Genomic DNA, 7,944 nt, shown 5'->3' with positions numbered 1-7,944 from the left:
GAATTTTTGGTACTATATTTTTGTTTTCAGCTACTGATGATTACTGAAAACCCGTGTCTATTATTGTTAGTTATTTGTATTCCTAGGAAACATCGAATTTTACAAACATTAGTATAAATACATGGCATTTTTTGTGATATTCTGTCCTAAAAGAAGTGAGTACATTATTCAAATGACTACCAACAATTTAATAAATGTATTTGTGTATTTATTAGCTTAATGATTTCTTTGCAAAACCTAGTTCTTTCAGTGTCTATATATTTTTCTCCAATTAAGCTGATACTTTCCAATTTTCATATATTTTGCTGCTGTCACTTTCCAGCAATAGGAACAATACCCTAGTGCCTCAAAGAATATATTGCTTTACCTTTCTATCTACCTGTCAACCTTGCATGAAATCAGCACACTAATCTTGCCCTATAGCAGTTGCTTGATTAATCTTTTGTCATCTGTCTACCTCACATGGTCTCTCCATGAAACTGATTGACATTGTGCGTGACTTTAATGCTGATAAATTATCTCTCTTCCAGGACTACAGAATCCTCATTACACCAAAAAGATTACTTTTCTTGTTTTATGTTCCTCATTCTTCTCTCAAGTCACTGTAATTGAAAGAGGTCACTGAGTAGAACTTGGCAGTCTTTCTCTCTTTCACTCATCCATTCACCATATATTTCTAGAACATTTTCTATGGATCACAGTATCATGAGGGAGTGGAAAGTGTTTTATTCATCATGGTATTTGTTCCCAACACGTAAAGGATCCCAAACATAGACATATATGCAAAAACACACACATGGAAGTGAGTACAAAGAATTATGTTGTAAACCCTCCTTTGGTGGTAGAAACCGAATGTGATCTCTTTCTGGGCAAACATCATATTATATTAAGCAAGAATCTACTTCTATCCCACTGCTGGTTCTGCATCTCAATGCCTATTCTAGGAGAGGAATAGTCGAGTAAAGCATCAGGGAAAGAAAATGTTTGTACTGGATTACAAAAGGCTGAAAGATTTTCATGAGCTAAGAAACAGAGGCGCATCCCAAAGGGAAGAGGTGATTGTGTTTTAGTTGAACAATGAGTAGCCGAAGGTAGGAATCATGATGGGGATTAGTAGCCAATTAGGCTCAGGAGTTTGATTAAAGCCAGATTCTGGGGCCGGGCACGGTGGCTCACGCCTGTAATCCCAGCACTCTGGGAGGCCGAGGCGGGCGGATCACGAGGTTAGGAGATCGAGACCATCCTGGGTAAGGCAGTGAAACCCCGTCTCCACTAAAAATACAAAAATTAGCCGGGCGAGGTGGCGGGCGCCTGTAGTCCCAGCTACTCGGGAGGCTGAGGCAGGAGAATGGCATAAACCCAGGAGGCGGAGCTTGCAGTGAGCTGAGATCCAGCCACTGCACTCCAGCCTGGGTGACAGAGCAAGACAACGTCTCAAAAAAAAAAAAAAAAAAAAAGCCAGATTCTGAAAAGCCTGGCATAGAGCAGACATTAATATGTATTTTGCTACCTAAATTGAGAAATGACACAAAATGAAGCTTTGAGCTATACATTTTCCCTCTTACTTGTTAACAGTATTTATCCTATTGAGTCACAGGTCACTTTGTTAACTTGATTCATATGCAGGCAGTTGACGGAAAATTAATAAAATTATTTGGATAATCAAATTCGTTTAAATGATATCTCAGATTTTGTAAAGTGAATGTTAAATTATGTTTTTTCCAATTTAAACATCTGCACTGGACACATTCACAAAATACATGTTCAGTATTTCAAAATGTAATTTTACTTTGTACAATATAACAGTAGTGATAATAATTGTCTTTTATTAAGCAACTACTATAATATAATAATGTAATTTTTAGTTCCTAAAACAATCCTCCAGTTGAGATAGCATTCGCCTTGTTTTAGAGATGAGAAAATTAAAGCTCTGAGGGATGAAGTAACCAGCCCAGTGTCACTCAGTTAGTAATGGTGCAGCAGAATTCAAAACAACATCTTTTTGGCATAGAGCCTGTACTTTTTGGACTATACATTTCTCATATATATGTATGAGAAAAGCCAAGAGTTTGGTTGGTACCAGTTATCTTTGCTTTGGCTCTAATTTAAGCTGAAGCTTATACAACATTTAGGAAGGAAAATATATGTACTTTTACAGTTCTGTAGAAATATCAGTAATTACTGAGACAATTAACACAATGCCATGGTAACAAAGTTAGATAAATAATATGTATTTCTTTAGGCCGGGTGCAGTGGCTCACACCTGTAATCCCAGCACTTTGGGAGGCCAAGGCAGGCATATCACTTGAGGTCAGGAGTTCAAGAACAGCCTGGCCAACATGGTAAAATCCCGTCACTGCTAAAAATACAAAAATTAGTTGGCATAGTGGTGGGTGCCTGTAATCCCAGCTACTCAGGAGGTTGAGGTAGGAGAATCACTTGAACCTGGGAGGAAGAGTTTGCAATGAGTAGAGATCATGCCACAGCACTCCAGCCTGGGCAACAAAGCAAGACTCTATCTCGAAAAAGGAAAGAAGGAAGGAAGGGAGGAAGGGAGGAAGGTAGGAATGGAAGGAAGGAAGGAAATTTATTTATTTCATATGGAAATATTTACTTTGTTGGGAAGGGTAAAATATTAAATAAAGAAAATAAAGGTGGACACTCTAGTTATATAACCATCTTGGTTCTTAAAACAACTCAAAGTGATTTATACTGGAGTCACCCCTTCATCTCCAAGTTCCTATTATTCATCCTATTCATCTCAGTTTGTTGAGTTTAAGTTCTGTACTGAACATTCTCTCTCCTGTTTTCTGATTCTTCTCCCCCATTTCTTTTCTAGCACCTAAGGAGATCGAGTTGTATATATTTAGTCACACCTTATCCTACTACTTTTTATGATTCTTTTTCCCCATTTCTTTTCTAGCACCTAAGGAGATTGAGTTGTATATATTTAGTCACACCTTATCCTACTACCTTCTCTTGAAAATATCCTTGGCTGTGACTGAATATATTTTGCATAGCATTTTTAACAAAAATAAGATGGAGCCATAATGACCTCACTTTCAAGATGGTTTTGCTCACAAACCTCTCTGCTTCCCTGACCTTTCAGAAACTCTCATGCAATGTGTGTTTTCCTAGAACACCTCATAGTCTAATGTAGGGATTATAGATAAGGCATTTATAAAAGTGCTGAATAACTACTTCTCTAAATATACCATTGAAATCTGAATATTCGTTCAATACTTTCGTTCTGGAAGAAAGAAAAAATATAGTAAGAAAGTATATTATAAAACTACATGAATTATTACATAATTCTGCATATAAAGCCACATGCATATTACAGAAAGCATTATTTGTGATTCTCAAGGGATTGTAGAATTCTGGGTAATTTTTGTTTTCTTTTGCACTCTTTTATCCCAGACAAAATCATTCAAATTAAAATTTATTGTTGTTATTATTGTGATCATTTTGATGTTGCTGGTTTAATATATCCTTTAAAATCATCACAAGTGATAAATACAGACTTTTTAAAGCCAGTAAATTGTAATCTGTTGCACATGTATACTAAATCAAATTGGTTATGCTTTTATGTACTGTTATTAAAGAATAGATTGATAATATATACTAATCTCTCACTGTTCTGAAATAGTAGGTGGGGTACAGCTACAGATAAAATTGATAACTATATTCCTCATAGGAATTTTGTGGGAAGGGATAGATATTGCACATAAGTAAAATATTTGATTGTACTGTACAAATGTAAAATATTACTCGAGATATATTTTAATAAAATCACAAAAAAGTGAACATGACCTACCTTAAAATAAAAATTAAGTATGTAATAAGGGAGATTATTTTCCAATGAAATATTAAGTTTCATGGATTGATGGAGAAAAGTGGGTGAAGTTTGCTTTGCAATTGGAGAAAATAAAATGTACAGGGCCTGGCGCAGTGGCTTATGCCTGTAATCTCAGCACTTTGGGAGGCTGAGGTGGGAGGATCACCTGAGGTCAGGAGTTTGAGACCACCCTGGCCAACATGGTGAAACCTGTCACTACTAAAAATACAAAATTAGACAGGTGTGGTGGTGTGCACCTGTAGTTCCAGCTACTCGGGAGACTGAGGCAGGAGAATCGCTTGAACCTAGAAGACAGAGGCTGCAGTAGGCCAAGATGGCGCCATTGTACGCCAGCCTGGGCGACAGAGCGAAATTCTATCTCAAAAGAGAATAGAAAAGAAAATGTAAAAAACTCAAAACCAAACAAATGAAAATGCTTCTGGAACAAGCATAAAAGCATGCAGACTGTCTTGCTTGGAGGTAGAATCCATATCAAATAAACAGAATCCCTGGTAACATGGGCAGAGAAGGAACATATCAAATGGACAGAAACATTGAGTATAAAAAGACATTGAAGAGGGGTTGTATGTTTTCTACTGGTAGACTTTCTGGGAATTTGCAGAGTTTTCATTCTAGATGCGTAGAGTAAGCTAGAACTTGGGTGAGACAGATTATAGGCGTAGAAAACACAAGGCATCTGTGAATACCTCAATCTTATGAAGGACATTTAACACTGCATAGATAGTAGTATCAAAATTCTTAACTGCACCCTTCTAATAGTAAAATAAAATGAGCATATGTCCCAATATATATGTAGCAGTATTTATAAATTACATCTATATAGGTAATATATATATTTACACTTCAACATAATGTATTTGGAGATAAGATCATGCAAATATAAAAATTGAAAAGTAGAAATTACAGGTATTTTAAGTGAATTTTACTTGATAAGAGTAAAGTCTTATATTTTCTCTTGTTATTGTTTTCATAATCTTTAATAAAGTCTAATAAGATTCTACATTTTATATTATTGTATATTTTATTTATTAATGTTTTTGTGAGATCAATGTGATCAAATGTACTCTATTCATTACGAAATTTTGCTTTAATATTTTATGCTATAGATATATGAAGGTGGGGTTATAATTTAAGTTTGTTTTGGTACTGGTTTTAATGGCTATCAAAGTTGAAAAATACACCATAAGAACATATAAATCCAACTAGAACAAGTTCACTGTGTTGTGTTTACCTTGTTACCATATTTATTTTTCAATCCTGTACACTAATTACTAAAAACTGATGTGTTGAAATTTTCATCCAATTACTCTTGTACTTTTATCAAAAGTCTTATTTTAGTAATAGGTTTAAAATATACAGGACTTTTTACTTGAAGGCTACATTCCTGAGTTTTTCAACTAAGTGGATTTGTTTCCTAGGAGATACATGTACATTTTTATCAGCAACAAAACCACATGATGATAGATATACTCCCAAGTATCCATTTTCAGAAGGATTTTTTAAAAATAATATGAGTTGTTTTACCAAAAAGCAGTTATTTTCTCAATGACTAAAATGTCATGTATGCTTTAAAGGGATAAAGTATTTGTGTCTACACATCTGCTTCAAACATATGTACATGTATACAAAATTTTGTTATATAACACCTTACTGACAATGACTTTACCTAACGGGTCAGCATATGTAGAACACTGTCTTTTTCTTAAGTTTGCCAATTCTTTCAAGTAATTTGCCTTAGATTAATAACAAACCTCTGTGTTGTCATATGGTTTTTATAGTCAGTCCAGTTCTCATTGCAAATAATGGCAAATATCTAGAATTTAGAGACCTGTGTTTATGAAATTAACCATTTTGAAAGCATCTTGTAGTATGTAAACTGCTCAGAAATGCTGAAAGCAATGATTTAAGGCATCATTATTAACCATTTTAGATTGTATGAATCCCACTATTTTTATGAAAAACTCATGTATGATGGATGGACATATGGAGGGCTAACATAGGGACCAGGGGTCTTACTCCAAAATGTAAATCTGCATATTAAAACTTCATAAACTGTATTTTTCTTATAATTTGATAAAGCAGTGGCACATAGTAGATAGATTTCAGAGATAGCAGTGGTAGGACTGCATGAAATGACTACGGTGTAAGATTTAGAGATCAAGAGAAAAGATGGCTGCTGGGTTTCCAGTTTTGGTGAATGGGGTAATGATTTTTTGATGCAATATAGACATAATAAAATGAAAAGATTGGGGTTAAGAAATGAGTTAATTTTGTGATTCATTCATTACTTTGATAGATACATAACTGATACATCTTATTGGCAGTAGAACATTTGAATCCAAGACTCAGCTAAGAGATGTGGACCAGATGTGTAAATCTGGGAGAGGTCAGCCTACCTGTGGTCACTCATCAGATGGAAGGGACAGGAAATTCAGGGAAAGGGTGTAGGATAGGAAAATAAAATGGCCTAGGACTTTTTCCAGAGGAGTCCACCGTGAAGTGAAATCAGACTAAGCAGATGGGTAGGAGAAAACGGTGTCAGGGACTTCAGGTGAAAATAGAGTATCCAGAAGAGAGAATGATAACTGTGCCAAATGCTACAGAGATCACACATAACATAGCCAGAAAATTGGTCATTCATCATAAAAAGCTATTGATGAAGTTCCAAAAGCAGTTTAAGCTTATCAGTGAGTGATAAAAACTAGTTGCAGAGAGTTGAGAGGAAATGAGATGAGAGCATGAAACTCAGTAAAAATGTCTTGCTCCTATATTTTTGAACATACTGTTCTCTCTATCTGAAAAATAACTTTTATCTTCTCTTTTTGTATGTTTATTCGGCCTCATTTTTTTCTTCTTGTATTCACTTTTGCTGTGATTCTCCAGCTAAATGCAATTACTTAGTATTCTGCATTTCTATAGCACCCAGGTGCTAGCCTCATACTCTGCTGAAGACATTTCAGTTTATATTCATTTAACTAGTAAGAGGGGAAGCTCCTTCAGAGCTCATGGAACATCTGGGATAGAGCCTGCCTCTCTGAAGTAGGGCCTTCCACCTTTTCCAGATTATGGCATGAGGAGCTGAAATTAAAATTGAAATGTACTTGAAGACATCAATATCAGGCTTGGATATAGATATACAAGTATTTGATGTATTAAACAATACAAATAAAAATAACTAACTGCAAAGTATAAGGAAAATACCGAGTTATGAATTTGTGTCAAACTTGAAAATAATTTTGTTTCAGTTTTTAAGAAGAAATTTGAGCTTCCTGTGAACATATTTTTGTCTATATTTTTCTTTAAATCAGGTTTTATGTTTTGAATGGCTAAATGCAATTCTTCATGACTTTTTATTTGCTAACTTCTCCACATTTTTGTTAGTTTTCATCTATGAAAAACTAACAGCTTCACAGAAGTTAGTAATAAAAATGTCAACTGATTTTTATAATTATTTACCACTTTTCCAGAGTTGAGATTATTAAACAATTTGTCTTTTTAATTGAAAACTTTAAATTGAAATTTCTTGTAAAAATGGGTACAGATCTTGGCTATAATAAAAGTTTTTCATGTTGAGTATTAAAAGAATAATGATTCTTGATTTACACAACTCACATGCATTGTTGGAAGAGTCACCTCACCGCCAGCATGAAGCTATTGCAAAGCACATCAACTGCAAAGGTACAGAATTATTCAGTATATCTGAAGATAAAATTTGGGGGTGATCAGTTGAAGAGTCACCTGTTAGGAAACCCACTCAACTTCCCTGTCCTCTGACCCTCAGTTGACAGTGCCTTGGGTTGAGTTACAAGCTCCATAGGCATCTAGAAGAATTCCTTAGAAGTTTCATAGGCCTCTTCTGTAATGGACAGTGTTCTGCAGCTGGCTATGTGGTGGATCCAGCCATGTGGTGGATCACCTTTGTGGTTGTCCTCTGGACCTTGCAGATGAGCAGTGAGTGCTGATTATCCTTCAATGTGCTAACTGCCTGTGAGACAATAGATAATGACTCCAATTCATCTGAATCTCCCTTAGAGAAGGCCTGGATAATTCTACTTTAATATAGATTTGACTGGCCAAAAAGTTTC

This window comes from Macaca mulatta, chromosome 14, assembly GCF_049350105.2.
Source record: "Macaca mulatta isolate MMU2019108-1 chromosome 14, T2T-MMU8v2.0, whole genome shotgun sequence".
NCBI classification, from domain to species: Eukaryota; Metazoa; Chordata; class Mammalia; order Primates; family Cercopithecidae; genus Macaca; species Macaca mulatta.
This window is presented reverse-complemented; position numbering follows the sequence as displayed.